Raw genomic sequence first — 16,698 nt, 5'->3', positions numbered from 1 at the left:
TTGTGGCTTCTGGACGTTTGCCAGGAAGGGCCTTTGGCAGTTTGCCTAATTGGACTAAGGTTTGTGAGATAACTGAGGAATTTTGTTAGGAGGCATTTGTTTTACTTTGAGTTGAACGACGCTGGGAATGAAGTACTTCCCAGCTGTTCGAATAAAGTTTGTTTTTCCACGGTCTAAGTTTATTACTACCTACTTGGGCCTGGGTCACAACAGGATCGTGACGTATTGTGACATTTTTTGCCAGGGTGGGTGTGGCCTGCGTGACGTGTCTGGCCCGCAGGCTGCCAGTTTAATAGGCCTGCTAGATGAAGATTACTTTTATTAGTTATAGTAACAGAATCATGCAAAACTCCCGTCCCTCACTTTAATTTCTTATGAACTAGGGAAGTTCATAAGAAAGTACCTGAGATACTTTCTCATGTTATTTTCTTGGCCTGGGCTCAAGTTTCTCTTATCTGACCACTGCCTTGGTAGCCAATCTTCCTTCTGTGCTTCCAGACCAATTCTGCTTCCCTCCACCAGCAGATACTGATGAAGTTATTCCCCCAATTTTGAGTAAAAGTAAAAATTGGATGGTACCATGTCTGGACCTTTTGGCAGATGGGATGAGATCCAACAACACAATGGCCTTTTGGGTAGCAACTCTGCTTAATAGTTGTTTCAAAACTGTGAGTTTTGCAAGATAGTATCCTGATAATAAGACAGTGATGCCAGCTTCAAGGGATCTACATGAATAACACCAACTGTGTCCAAAAACTATAACCATGATGATTCCTGACAAAGCCTGGCAGGAATTTTTTGAATCACCATAATCATCATCATCACCACCATCATCAGGTTGATAATGCGACCAACCATAATAAATTGTGCAAATTGTGAGAACAAGCAGATGAAACACTAGATCAGATACTCAGCTCATGCAAGAATATCATACAAACTGATTAAGAACAATAATGTTAATACAGTTTCTAATATGATTCATTGAAACTTCTCTTAAAATTATTGTATGTCAATAATGAAAAATTGGTGAGAACATAGGAGTTGAAAAAGCAGTTGAAAATGAGCAGTTTCAAATATTGTGGGATTTCCAAATATAGTCTCATTGGCTCATAACATACCAGATTTAACAGTGGTTGAAAAGAAGAAACTGTGCATAATTAATGAGGCAATGCCAGTGGATATAGTAGAATTAGAAGAAAAAGAATTGGAGATGATCAGAAAATATCAAGATCTGAAAATCAAAATTTAAATATTACGGCATAACCAGCCTTGGTGGTCCCAGTGGTTATTGGCATACATTATCTTGGACGGCACTTAGATAATCTATGCATTGACAACATTTCATTTGCTAATTATAAAAAGCCCCATTTCTTGGATCTGTACATATATTATTACTGCTATATTATGATATCCTTGGTTGTTGGGACGAACTTAGTGCATATGAAAGCCAAAGCAACTAAAGAACTGGCAGCTGTGATTTCACAGTGTTGTGTATATAATAATAATAATATGGACTTGCAGATCAAAGTTGAACACTTATGAAAGAAGAAATCTATTTTTATACCAATTGTGATTGAAGCCCTTGGAGTGATACCTAAAGGACCTCCTTAATATCTAGAAATATTGAATTTATCAGAACAGAGCATCCTAATTTCTCAATCTCCACCCTGCTTGGAACTGCCTATATAGCCTTAGACACTACCTTAATAATTCTTTGAGCTTTGGTTAGGACTTGAATTATTAAGTTTCTACAGGTCTTAGACTGTGAATCTAAAAATAGATTACCTGCACATAATAACAATAATCTTTTGCAAATGAAGCTTTGTGATGATATTCTATGGTCTCTATGACTTTGTTTCTGGATCATCATTATTATATATAATTATACGGCCATGTTTCATCAGCTGTCCTGATGCTGTAAAGAAATTCCTTAGCTTCATTTTTGTGATGTGATGACAATTGTTGGCCAAGTCCAGTTTTTGAAGCGTTCATTTCTGCAAGCAGCATTTGAAGGACCCACATTGCACAAATTGTCCAATATTGAAGGAGATCAATAATGGGACCCACTCATTCCTATGAAATGCCAAACAGGGCAGTAATTTCTCTCTCTGAGCGATCCACCAATTGTCCTTAGTTCAGGCACCTTTCTCCTGTGAAACTAGTTGGTTGCTATCATACTTTGTTCTTAATAATAATAATAATAATAATAATAATAATAATAATAATAATAATAATAATAATATTTTAATTTGTATACCGCCCTTCTCCCGAAGGACTCAGGGCGGTTTACAGCCAAAATAAAAATACAGCAATACATACAATATTAAAAATGCACATTAAAAAACTTATTAAATTTGGCCTAATATTAAAATACAAATAACACTAAAAATTAATAAAAATTAAAACCCCATAAAATCAGCTAAAAATTAAAGTTAAAATTCAAGCCAGTCCAGCAAGACAAAACAAATAAGTTTTAAGTTCGCGGCGAAAGATCCGAAGGTCAGGTATTTGTCGAAGTCCAGGGGGAAGCTCGTTCCACAGGGTAGGAGCCCCCACAGAGAAGGCTCTTCCCCTGGGGGCCGCCAGTCGACATTGCTTGGCTGACGGCACCCTAAGGAGTCCCTCTCTGTGAAAACGCACAGGTCGCTGGGAGATACAAGATGGCAGTAGGCGGTCCCATAAATATCCCGGTCCTAAGCCATGGAGCGCTTTAAAGGTGGTAACCAATACCTTGAAGCGCACCCGGAAGACAACAGGCAGCCAGTGCAGTCTGCGCAGGATGGGTGTTACATGGGAGCTCTGAACTGCTCCCTCTATCACCCACGCAGCTGCATTCTGGACTAACTAGAGCCTCCGAGTGCTCTTCAAGGGGAGCCCCATGTAGAGAGCATTGCAGTAATCCAAGCGAGAAATAACAAGAGCATGAGTGACCGTGCATAGGGCATCCCGGTCCAGGAAGGGGAGCAACTGGCGAATCAGGCGAACCTGATAAAAAGCTCTCCTGGAGACAGTCGTCAGGTGATCTTCAAATGACAATCTCCCATCCAGGAGAACGCCCCAGTTGCGCACCCTTTCCGTCGGGGCCAATGACTCGCCCCCAACAGTCAGCCGCAGCTGCAGCTGACTGTACCGGGGTGCCGGCATCCACAGCCACTCCGTCTTGGAGGGATTGAGCTTGAGCCTGTTCCTCCCCATCCAGACCCGTATGGCTTCCAGATACCGGGACAGTACTTCGATAGCTTCATTGGGGTGGCCTGGGGTGGAAGAGTACAGCTGCATATCATCAGCGTATCATTGGCTCTTCCTAATTCATCACCTTCACATTTTTCAACTCAGGAATCCACATAGTCATATCAACATAGTCATTACCATAAGCAACCTGCTTCTTTGTGGTGAAGTTCAATTGGAGTGACTCCTTAGGCGAAAAATTCAATTATGGCGCATTGCTTAAAGCACACTGATGACTACTTACTGAAGGTTTCCATTTCATGAACGTTAACAATACACCTTTTCTCAGAGCAATTTCCCACCAACTGGAATGAAAGAACAGATGCTAAAGAACATCTCACAGCTTCCAACACATCAATATAGCCATCTTGGTGACTTGTAGCACCAGATATATTTTTTTTCATTCAACTTTCAAACATTGTTCAGAGATGCCCAGCAGGCCAGAGGGCATAAAATTAATTAAAATAAATATACATTTATTTTCTTATCCCTCTGGGCCTAACCAGCAATTATACCCAAGGGGAAGAAACAACGCAGGCGGATGTTGATTCTCCTTCTTGGTCCTTCCTGTTTTTACTCATTAAATAAAATAATCCGACGGGGAAAAATACCTTCTTCCCAACTCCTTGCGTGTATTCACAATATTTCTATACTTCAAAAGACCAGAACTAAGGAATATACTTCAGAGTTATAGTAGCGGGGAGAAAAGAACATACATGGAGGAGAAATAAGGCAACCCCTCTAAAGTGGAGGTCATATCTGCCATGGAAATTGCTGATCCAGAAATCAGAGTCATGAAATACTTCACAGTGTGTGGATGACAAATCCTTTCGTATTATTAGAAATTCTGGAAAATGGAATGCATTATACATGCAGGAGCATAGCAAAACAATCGTCCAGCTATACTGGTGGGGGTAAAAATAAAAAAGGATAAAATTATTTCTTTCTAAGTTTCTCAAACTACCATATTTTTGGACTATAAGACACACCTTTTCCCCCCAAAAAAGAGGGTGAAAATCTGGGTGTGTCTTATACTCCGAATGTAGCCCTGCCCAGCTTCTCAAACGGAGGTTTCAGAGGCTGAAAAAAGCATCAGAAACGGAGCTTCAGAAAAAAAGCCCCAAAGAGAGCTTCAGAAAAAAAGCCCCCCAAACAGAACTTCAGAGGCTTTTTTTCTGAAGCTCTGTTTCGGAGGCTTTCAGAAGCAGAAAAAAGTTTTTTCTGAAACAAACTTTCAGAGGCAGAAAAAAAAAAGGCAAGGCACAGAGCTCACAACCAAGGAACCTGTTGCTAAAATTCACTTCTGGGAACAGCTGATTGGAGGTATTCTGGGAGGCCGATCCACCTGCCAATCAGCTTTTTTCTTATTTTCTTCCCCAAAAACTAAGGTGCGTCTTATACTCCGGTGCATCTTATATTCCGAAAAATACAGGTAACTACTAGGAAGAGAGTACCTAATAGTGTTGAAATGGCTATATCAATTTGGAGGCAAAGAGCTATGGGGAGACTGATACATGGCAGAAAGTCCTATGAGTAAATTGCCCAGTTACTCATCAGGGTACAACAGGCAGAGAGATTAGGTTAACCATAACTGAGGCAAAAAAATAACCTTTTTCTGCAAAACAAAATTCTTTGCCATTATGAAAGCAAACATACAGGTAGTACCTTTCATTTAGTGACCTTTCAAAGTTACAACGGCCTGAAAAAAATTGACTTATGACAGATTTTCACACTTACGACCATTGTAGCAACCCCATGGTCACAAGATCAGAAGTCGGACACTTGGCAATTGGCATGTATATATGATAGTAGCAGTGTCCTGGAGTGATGTGATCACCTTTAGTGACCTTCTGATGAACAAAGTCAATGAGGAAGGCAGATTCACTTAACAACCATGTTACTAACGTAACAACGGCAGTGATTCAGTTAACAACTATTGCAAGAAAGGTCGTACAATAAAGCAAAACTTATTTAACAACTGTTACTTACCAACAGAAATTTTGGGTTCAATCGTGGTCATAACAAATATACTAGGTTTACATAAATAGCAACAGCATGCAATATAAACAGCCAGACAGTATTACTTTCTGTGAAACATGGTCCTCTAGATGCCTTGATTATAACTCCCATCATCCTCAGCCATCAGTACAATTGACGATACTGGCTGAAGGATAACGATGCTTGAAATCCATTAGTTTCAGGGGAAGCAGATTTAGATGTAAATCCTTCTGTATTTAAGCTGGTTTAATTCACAGGTTTAAGGGTGAAGTCTTCTCCCACACATATAGACAAATTTCTTGTTAACCAATTATAAAATCACTGTTTGCGACTTACTCCTTAATATAAATGTAGACATACTACAAGGTGGTACTGTACTACAGTACTACAGTACAATTATTATTACAGTACAATTATTCTGTACTACATTTCCTGTAGATGGCTCATGGGTTAAACACGCTAAACTTGTCATATGGAGAGCTGACAGCCTCAGTTTGAGACCCACGTCTGCACAACGGGGTAAGTTCCCATTACTTGCTCCAGCTCCTGCCCACCTAGCAGTTCAAAAGCATGCAAATGTGATTAGATTAATAGGTACCACTTTGGTGGGTAGGTAACAGGGTTTTGTGCGCCTTTAGCACATAACCATGCTGACCACATGATCATGGAAATTATCTTTGGACAATGCAGGCTCCCTTGGCCATGAAACAAAGAACACCATGCTCTAGAGATAGACACAACTGAACAAGGAAACTTTTATCTGGACTAGAAATTGGATTTCATATGCCTTAATGTTAAAATCTGGAAGCGGCTATGAACTTTCTACCTCAGTGAAAAAGAATTTCAGCCAGGCTTAGCTTTTCCACAACAGGAGAAAAAAAAGCTGTATAGCCCAGAATATGTATTTGCATTTTTTTCTTAGGCACATCATTGAGAATATAGGTAAATCCACCCCCACCCCCCAAAAAAATGTTGACAGGAGAGTAAATTAGATACAGGAGAATATAATACAATGTTAAAAGGATTCACATTTCTTCAATCTATAAGTAAACCAGCTTAAAGACAAAGCAGAATCAATCAAAGCATTACTGGATATATATATATATATATATATTGCACTGGTGATGATAATGAGGAAAGCAGGCATCAAGCAGCAAATTAAAGGATGTTCAAAATTTTGTTTATGTAAAATATTAAAATGAAAAATAAAATAATCATGAAATGCTTGTCAGTTATATCTGTACTACTTGTCTTCATTACAAGAAAAAAACCCACTGAAATGGATAATTTTTTTTCTTATTAAACAATAAATATATTACCAACTTATTTTGCACCATAAAAGGCAGCTCACATTTAGCAGCTAAATCACAGATGAATACTGTCCAACCATCCAGATATCGCTGAACTCCAATATCCATAAATCATCAATATAAGAAGTAGACTGCACTTCAATCCTATAAGATTTGATCAGAATTTATAATCTTATAAACCCTACTAACGAGTCCCTTTAGCCCAATTTCATCTTTCATAATCCGAGATACTAAATATTCAAATTCAGTTTCACATCTATTTATCAAGTAATTTTCCCTTAATTTTTTTGTCCATTTTTCTATCTGTATTTTTTCAAACCAACTTAACCCTAATTTTTCAATAATTTCTTTATTCCTCCTTTCATTTTCCATAACTTTTATCCAATCTCTAATAATTTCTATATTTTCCTCTTTAATCACTTCATTACGTTTTATATTATTTTTAATCGGCCAATTTCCAATTGTCTCCCCCAAAAAGATTATATCCGGAATTAAAATTTTAACAAATTTATTCCACATTTTACTTAATCCCTTTAACCAATAACTTCTAATTACACATTTTGAGTTTGCTTTATCTAAAAACCACCTTGATCCAAATTTCTCTATATCCCTTAACTCTAAGTCTCTCCAATAGTTATCTTCACCTTTAAATATTTTTACCACCATCTGGATACCATACACACAATAATAATTAAATAATTTGGGGATTCCTAATCCACCTTCCCTTTGATTTTGATACCACATTTTCTTCACTAATCTAGGTCTTTTGCCACCATTACAAAATTTGTCCAATTTTTTCTGGTATCCTTCAATATCTTTCTCTGTCAAATTTAGCGGTAGCATCTCGAATAAAAAGTTGAACTTGGGCAACAACATCATCTTACACATTGCAATTCTACCAAACCAAGACAACTTTAACATTTTATATTTGTCTATCTTCTTCTCAATTTCATTAATCGCCACATCATAATTAAGTTTTTTCAATTCTTTAACCTTGAGTGAAAGCACTATACCCAAATATTTCAATGTATTTTTAATCCTTATCCCAAATTGCTCTTGCATATTCTCACACTCATTACCATTACTATCCATCAATAATTCTGACTTTGACCAATTTACTTTCAGACCTGTCATTTCCTCAAATTTAATCCTGATCTCGATTTCCAGAAAGTACTTTCTGAACATCAGTTTTCTACGCGTGATTGTCTGCAGAGTGAGGGCAAGTACAACATATGTGGCATGATGCCAGTATGCTGAATGTCTACATCTCTAGCTTTTATTTTGAGGGTTGGCCAAACAATGATTTTAACAATAGCACTTAGACTCATGTACTTCTTCACAGTGCTTTGCAGCTCTCTCTAAGCAGTTTACAGTTTACAGCGTATTATCCCCAACAATCTGGGTCCTCATTTTACTGACCTTGGAAGGATGGAAGGTTGACTCAACCATGAGCCGGTCAGGGTCGAACTTCAAACTATGGGCACAATTAACTTGCAATACTGCATTCTAACCACTGCGCCATCATGGTTTTAATTATCTGGCCTTGCTACTTTGCCATTTTATTATGTTAGCAAATTGGTAATAGAAGGAATACTTTTCTGCCTCCCCAAATTAAAACAAAAACAAAAACTTTTAAGGAAAAGTACAGAAAAATAAAAATCAGACATTGTATGATAGAGGAATTTTCAAGGCAGAAAAATTAAGCGTAAGAGAAAAATTAAGAGAACAACATTAAAAGCTTGATGGGGCTGAAACGACTTCATTGTTTCCCTGAAAAACCATTTAAAAAGATATAACTTCCCTAGAGTAATTCCCTGAGACAATTGTTCATTTATTTCCACTCTTTGCTTTCTATTTCTTAGGGAGGCCCTCTTATTCCAGAAACATTTTTTTCAAATGTTATTGGAATGAGTCTTTTATACAGCCATTTTGTGTCTCGACAAAGACAACCATTAAGCAACCCATTTGCAACATTAGGCTTGTCCCTTACAGTACAGGTAGTCCTCGACTTACGATAACAATTGAGCCCAAAATTTCTGTTGTTTCTTAAGTGAGTTTTGCCCAATTTTATGACCTTCCTTGCCACATTTGTTAAGTGAATCCCTGCAGTTGATAAGTTAGTAACCTGGTTGTTAAGTGAATCTTGCTTCCCCATTGACTTTGCTTGTCAGAAGATCGCAAAAGGGAATCACATGACCTTGGGACACAGCGACGGTCATAATTGTGAACCAGTCGCCAAGTACCTGAATTTTGATCACATGGGGATGGTGCAAAGGTCGTAACTATGAAAAACGATCATAAGTCCCTTTTGTCAGTGCCACTGTAACATTGAACAGTCACTAAATGAACTGTTGTAAGTCAAGGATTACCTGTATTTCCTGAAATATCTATAGCTTTTCAAACTGGATGTTCATTCTCAGAAACCAATCATTTGTGCTTTTGTTTATTAATTTTACAGTTTTACAAACTACACAGTAGAAGACTCTGGGCAGTCAAGAACACTTTAAAAATTATAATCATATATTATTATAATATATACATTTCTCCCTCTCGCCAGGTAGATGCCAATGACCCTTAATTAGGCCTGAAGTCTTGATGGAATAAAGGTATTTTCAATTATCTTCTGAATGAAAGCGAGATTCACAGACTGTATAAAAAGCTATTCTGCTACCTTTTTGATGTTATCTGCCAGCAATCTGGTTGTGTTTCAGTACAAGAGAAATCCATCTTCTCTTGTACTGGTTCAGCTTGTTCCCCAAAATGTTCTACAGCGTATAGCAAATCTAAATTCTTCTACCCGACACCATCATATCATCCACACTTGCCGGCGTAGATAGACCTGAACCTGGAACAGATTGTATTTCTGAGAATTCTTGCCAATCCTTAATGCACTGAGGACTGGGACTGGATCTAAGGTTTCGACTAAGAATCATACCTAATTTGGCATTTCACCACAATGAATCATCAGCCATCAGCCAATTTGTTTAATGGTGTCATGGAATCACATAATATTTGACAGCTACAGAAGTTGAATGACGAAGTTGAATGAACCAAAGAGAGAAAAAATGAAACCGATAACCTTGGCACGAACAATCATTCAGCATACGTAATTTATACACCGTATATACTCGAATATAAGCCGATCCGAGTATAAGCCGAGGTCCCCAATTTTACCCCAAAAAACTGGGGTAAACTGGGGACTCGAGTATAAGCCGAGGGTGGGAAATGAGGCAGCTACCGGTCGGGAAAACCCTCCCTCCCTCAGCCGAGAAGGCTGGCGGCTCCCCCGCCCCGCCCTCTCACTGCACCGGCAGGGCTTCCCCGCGCTAATGCAAAAGCCCGCCAAGTTTGCGCCATCCGGTATAATGTGAAAAAAAGAAGAAAAAAAAACCTCGAGTATAAGCCGTATATACTCGAGTATAAGCCGAGGGGACGTTTTTCAGCACAAAAAACGTGCTGAAAAACTCGGCTTATACTCGAGTATATACGGTAATCTGGATTGTCTCTGCGAGGTTGCTCCCTGAGGTAAACCTGAGGTAGATATAGATACATGGAGGACACAATTATCTAGCACTGAAGATACCGAGTAAGACGCGATTCTTTGTAGTTGATGAATTCGACATTCAACATTGCCCATCTTTATAAACAAATTATCTTCAGATTCATTATTAAGGACAAAAATGGTAAAGGTCAGGCACATCAAGAGAGCAACATAGCATTCAATGATTTAGATTAGAACATTAAATTTGGACAATTGTATTCATATTCATATCCTTAAATACAGCAAATACTGGGTTGCTTGGATCATACAGAAATTATCAGTTTCCACAGACTGTCTTTTAAAGCCAATTTTGGGAAGCTGCTCAAGTCCTCTGATTTTGCCCTGCTATTGTTTTCATGCGCATTCTTAAGTGGATTATCCCAAGAGGCATTCTAATTAAAATAACAGCATTCTACATTTTGAAAAAAGTCTGGGCCTCAAATTGATTGCTGAGGAAACATCCAACAATGCCAAATGGAGGGTGAACTTTCTTTCATTTTTTAATCACCAATGCTATTTGTATACTATGAGAATAATGGGCTAACTCAAGCTCTTGATCCAATTGTTTGAGTAAATTAGAAGATGTATCATAGTAAAAGAGCACAGAGAAGATATGTTGTAACCCAGAATTGATCAAACTCTGCCTTTGGACCAACCATCAAGTTTCCACTTTTGTTCTATAGTGGTCTTAGATACTTCTCACTCAATGGCAACTGATGTCACTATGATTGCTGGGTCAGGTCTGACATAAGTAAAATTAAGATGTAGATGAGGAGAACTAGATCTAAGGATGAGTGATAAGCAGGGGATAGACAGTTCCCAAGTACTGGTGCTTCAGCAATTTCTCCTTTAGATAGATAGATAGATAGATAGATAGATAGATAGATAGATAGATAGATAGATAGATAGATAGATAGATAGATAGATAGATAGATAGATAGAGTAGACAGATATTAATAGATAATATATATTAGATAAATAGATAGGTAGACAGATAGAGACAGATAGAGTAGACAAACATATTGATATATTGATAGATAAGAGAGATTTGTTATAGATAGATAGATAGATAGATAGATAGATAGATAGATATAGACAGATATTGATAGATATTAGATAGATAAATAGATAGATAAATAGAGTAGACAGACATATTGATTGATAGATAAGAGAGATTAGTGATAGATAGATAGATAGATAGATAGATAGATAGATAGATAGATAGATAGAGTAGAAAGATATTGATAGATAATAGATATTAGATAGATCAGTAGATCTATCACAAAATAAAACAAAATGTACAGCTACCGGATATGTGGTACCTTGCTCAACAGTAGTAGAGGGATCTTGGAGTCCTAGTGGACAAACATTTAGATACGAGCCAGCAGTGTGCAGCACTGTTCTGGGCTGCATAAACAGAGGGATAGAATCAAGATCACGTGAAGTGTTAGTGCCACTTTATAATGCCTTGGTAAGGCCACACTTGGAATATTGCATTCAGTTTTGGTCGCCACGATGTAAAAAGGATGTTGAGACTCTAGAAAGAGTGCAGAGAAGAGCAACAAAGATGATTAGGGGACTGGAGGCTAAAACATATGAAGAACGGTTGCAGGAACTCGGTATGCCTAGTTTAATGAAAAGAAGGACTAGGGGAGACATGATAGCAGTGTTCCAATATCTCAGGGGTTGCCACAAAGAAGAGGGAGTCAAGCTATTCTCCAAAGCACCTGAGGGTAGAACAAGCAATGGGTGGAAACTGATCAAGGAGAGAAGCAACCTAGAACTAAGGAGAAATTTCCTGACAGTTAGAACAATTAATCAGTGGAACAACTTGCCTGTAGAAGTTGTGAATGCTCCAACACTGGAAATTTTTAAGAAAATGTTGGATAGCCATTTGTCTGAAATGGTGTAGGGTTTCCTGCCTGGGCAGGGGGGTTGGACTAGAAGACCTCCAAGGTCCCTTCCAACTCTGATATTATTATTATTACATGCCTCAGAAAATTGAGGGGAATGAAGTTGAAGGCAAAATAAGGAAGAGAGAGATATATATGTTAATGGTTTTTCTTAATAATATGCATTGGCTTTCTTAATTAAAAGTCCCTCATATATCCATGTACTTATTTTGATGATAATTACTTTATGTTTGGCTCCACCTTCATCTGGTCCACCTTGCAGATGCTTAAGACGCCATCATATTTAGCTACCGCAAATGGTAGAAGATACAGAATCCCCAAAATGCCATATTATAGTGGTTCTCAACCTCTTCTTCACCATAGGCCTTAAAAAACTATTGTTGCCATGGTCATGGACCCCCAAGACTTAACGCAAAATTCAAATCATAACATTTCTTCAAACCTTCGCAGACTGCCTATGACGATGTTGTGGGTGCCCCAAGGATTCACGGACCACAGTTCGAGAATCACTGCCATATTAGATAAACCACAACAAAATATAACAGTAATTGGGAGATTTTTAGAAAGTTTCTTGTGAAAGAATAGATCTGTTATTTTCATTCCACTAATACAAAGTCTTTTTTGTGCTCCTGAAATGACATTAGGCATATCATCGAGAGGACACGATGCAGCTCCACACTTTCTATACATACAGTGCAATGTTTTGGGAAGGGGCATAGTTCACAGGCAAGGCCCAATTCTGCATGAAAATGGGTCTTGCATTCAATCCTGACACCACCAAATAAAACCATGTAAAACTAACAAGACAAGATGATTTGACAACAACTGGGTTACAATATTAATCATTATTTTAAAAAAAACAGCAGCATATAATAAAACAAAAATCTCACCAATAACTCGGTTTATGTTAAAATATAAGACTGATAATACAAAGACAGCTTTGGTTTTCCACAGTTCCTCAAAGATTCTGAACGCAAACGATACACAATCAGCACCGTGCTTCTAAGACAGATTCAGACGCAACCATAAGCTCAAGTAACGACACGCTCGAGTAAAATTAGTAATCTATCTGGACCTATCAACAGGTTGTCAATAGACCCATTTCAATAGAAAAATAAAGATTTTATTTTTAGAACTTAGCCCAGGAAAAACCTTCAGAATTATTTCCTGGTACAACCCTGTCAGGCTCAAGTCTGATTCACTCTCTTTGATCAACAATGGCCTATGTCACTATTTGTAGAGGTTTCTTACCCATGAACACATCAAACGCAAAAGTTCCCAATGGAGGCAGCTGATCTCTGCAGCTTCCAGAGACAGATTGATGCATCACTGGGTGGGGAAACACTGCCTTGTTTGTATGACACAATCAACTTCGCCATTCCTTCTCCCAGTTAACCAATTTACTTCTGTATGCCAGGACCATAAGAACTTGGATGACTCAATTGGTTAATCAGAGGCCATCTTTTCAATTCTCGCAGATACCAATATCTGTGGTTATTTTCTTTCTAGAAGAAAAAAATGGTTCTTCAGACATATTGGCCAGCTCTGGCCATGTGGGAGGGTATGGGAAAACTAAAATTGCCAGGACACAATGTCTAGAGAAGTCATGTTTTTGTAAGATCTCCCTAGCAATTGATCTCAATCATGGACGTTAGACGAAACAATAAAACCTGAGTAAAAGTAGTTTTCACAACATGAGATAGGAGAATTAGTTGAGTAAGGCACTTGGCTTAACTGGATATATTTGCGGTACTCTTTGGTTAATTTGTGGGTTGAAACCCTAGTTATTGATGTAAACCTCGTTTTCTTGGCAACAACACGTAAGGAATTTGCCATTTGTTTCTTCAGGAATTGATTTTTTTACTTCCAATCTAAGCCTAATATTTTTTTCATGAGCTTCTCTCCATCCAAGTCTGAGCTATGCCTGACTCTACTTAACATTTTTAAAATCAGACATGTGTTGGTTGGGGCAACACAGTTTTGGAATTTGTACAAAACACCACAGCCCCCTTCCCCATGATCCAGATACCAGCACTAGGTGAATAGGACATGCATGGATATATAAATCTTATTTTCAAACTTTAAAAATATGTACGTCCTTAACAGGGAAGCCTATAAAATTCCTTGTACGTGTGGTCATGTCCAAAGAGCAGAATTGTCAAGAATTCGTATTTAGAATATCAGGAAGCCAAAGCTTAATGAAGAGTAGGTGAAAAGGTTGCATTTATTTTGTCTAAAACAACTAAAGTCTGATTCTTTAAGATTAAAAGATTAAGAAGAGAAATAACTGTGTTCAAATAATATGTTGGAAAAAATAAGAGAATGAAGCAAATTTGTTGTCCTTCGAGTAAAAAATCCAGGGACCAATTTTAGGTAAACTTTAGAAGCAATTTCCTAATTATAAGGGCTGATAAGCTTTGAAGCAGAATTGTCTCAGGAAATGGTAGGGTGTTCTTCATTAAAGATGTTTAAACAAAATTAGGGCAATTATCAACAATAAACAGTAAAAGTTGAATTGCATTAACCTCCTCCAATTTGAGTTATCTCCAGCTGCGTGGACTTCAATTCCCATGGTCTTCAGCAATGGCCACATTGGTGTGGACTTTTAAGAGTTGAACTCTATATATCTAAAGGGGCTTTAGCTGGGAAAAACTGGGTTAGATACATTTATTATTTATTATTAATTTATTAATTTATTTACTGCCCATTTCACCAAAGGCGACTCCATTATTCCAGTATTCATTTTAGTGCTCCTTTTATTTTATTTTCATTTTCCATGCTTTTTTTCAGGAATGAAATGTCAAGAAAAAACTCTTAATATTTATCCTAAAGTTTTACCCTAAAGGGGTATTATTATAAACTAAATATATTTATATACAGGTTACAGCTATTAGAAATTTCAAAGTGATCTACCATAAGTAATTAAAATGAAACTAGTACATTAAAACAGTAGAAAACATGTAAATGAAGGAGAAAACAAAACTATTTTGGCATTCAGGGAAGATCTGGACGAAGAGAGCATTTTAACAAGCTATTTCAGTGATGTCATTTGTAGACATTTCAGATACACCCTATGCAAAAAAAATCTGCATTTTTAGACACATTTAGTCTCTCACATGGATCCTTGTAATCAGACTGAGTGACGTCTTTTTCCGGAACTGTTCAGCTCCTTCAGGTATACCATGAAAAAAAGAAGCAATGATCCTTGCCCTACTCTTTCCCAACTCACAGCCTTTCCTTTTTCTATTGCCTCAGCTAAACAATGCCCACCTGCACACTGTTACATGTGTGCAAAGAAAATGCAATTAATGGACTTAATTACATACACAGCATTGTCCTTTTTATATCATTTCATCCTCCTGTATATCAATCATCTGGATTATTTCATCTTCATATTTCTACCATACCTTTGTCGATGAAGGACACCTACGTTCATCCTCTTGCATGCCGAAGAGTTCTGGTAGTAAGGAAGAGAAAGTCTCCAAGGGGAGTGTGGAATTAATAGATGGGAACAAGTTCCACTACAGAAATAAGGAGTTGCAAAGCACAGTGCCTATAATCTTGGTGATAATAGGCTAAGTCAAATAATGCTTGCTCAAAGTATCATAGCCATTCAACTGCTAGGTCACCTACTGCAGTCTGAAATGTTCATACTTGCACCTTTTTCCAGACACAAGAATAGACAAGCACAGAACTGTTTAACCTATTTCCCCAGTGGGAATAACAACTGTGGCTCCAGTAGAGATTTTATTATTATTATGATTATTGCATACTCAAACTGATCCAACAGCATACAGCCACAAGAGTTGTTTACCAAGTTGTGATGTGATGGAATGGGGACAACCATCCCAAAATAAGACTTTGAAAGCAAAATGTTTGGCCAAAGGTGACAGAGGTCTCCCTCTACTAAAATTTCCTGGATCACATAACATATTAGAAATACAATTTGCTAAAAATCAAATAAAACATCATTTAAAAAAAAAACCATAGATCAATGTGGTCTTGATGGTAATGTGTTAAATGGCTGGACTACTTTTATATTAATATTACATGAATATTCTTCTCCCTTGTTTTATTACATATTGTTATCGTTATATATCATTTTATTGCACCACTTTTTTTGCAATTTTATTGCACCATTATATAACTTTTTCTTGCTTCTGTTATAGTTCACTAATATAATATCTTTGTCAAGTTAATGCAGTACAAATACTAAAAATAAATGAAGTTCAAACGATTTTATTTAAAATGTTGGAAAATATTAAAAGCAAACTGAAAAGCAATTTGCTTGGGGCAAAAACACTTGGGAATTTTGCACTACTCTGTCTTCTGTAAACAGAGTCCCTAACCTATTCAAGACAACCAGGCTCATCAGGGACTATCCATTACAGGGTGTGTGTGTGTGAAATCCCTCCAGTAATGGACTCTTGGAAAATGTTCCTTAGCATCTGTTACCATTAAAAGACCTAAATGCATAAATTACACAGATTCCAACAGCTTTGCAATAATCACTAAAGCAAGCCAATTGGTCTCATAAATTTCCCTTGCACCTCTTCATCTTAGGGAAAAAGTAAATTTTTAAATGAATCTTTTGAATAGGAATCCTGTCTGTCCGTCCGTCCATCCATCCATTTAATTTATATGCCAACCAACTCTTCTAGAGGCGAATTTAAACCACCTTCTTCAGAAAGGCTAATATTTTTATAGC

General features: G+C 37.4%; 1 protein-coding gene across 8 annotated transcripts in view; it reads right to left on the bottom strand.

Moving 5' to 3' along the window:
- The window catches only part of PTPN13 (protein tyrosine phosphatase non-receptor type 13), a 199,086-nt gene that overhangs the window by 166,343 nt on the left and 16,045 nt on the right, over positions 1-16,698 (bottom strand). The window contains exon 1 of one of the 8 annotated variants that reach the window (XM_058192071.1): positions 15,398-15,625. The exons of the other annotated variants lie outside the window; for them this stretch is intronic. The gene's annotated coding sequence lies outside the window, so the exon portion shown is untranslated. Of the gene's footprint in view, positions 1-15,397; positions 15,626-16,698 lie in introns of those variants that run through there. 8 annotated transcript variants of the gene reach the window in all.

This window comes from Ahaetulla prasina, chromosome 8 (assembly GCF_028640845.1).
Source record: "Ahaetulla prasina isolate Xishuangbanna chromosome 8, ASM2864084v1, whole genome shotgun sequence".
Taxonomy (NCBI): domain Eukaryota; kingdom Metazoa; phylum Chordata; class Lepidosauria; order Squamata; family Colubridae; genus Ahaetulla; species Ahaetulla prasina.
This window is presented reverse-complemented; position numbering and strand designations above follow the sequence as displayed.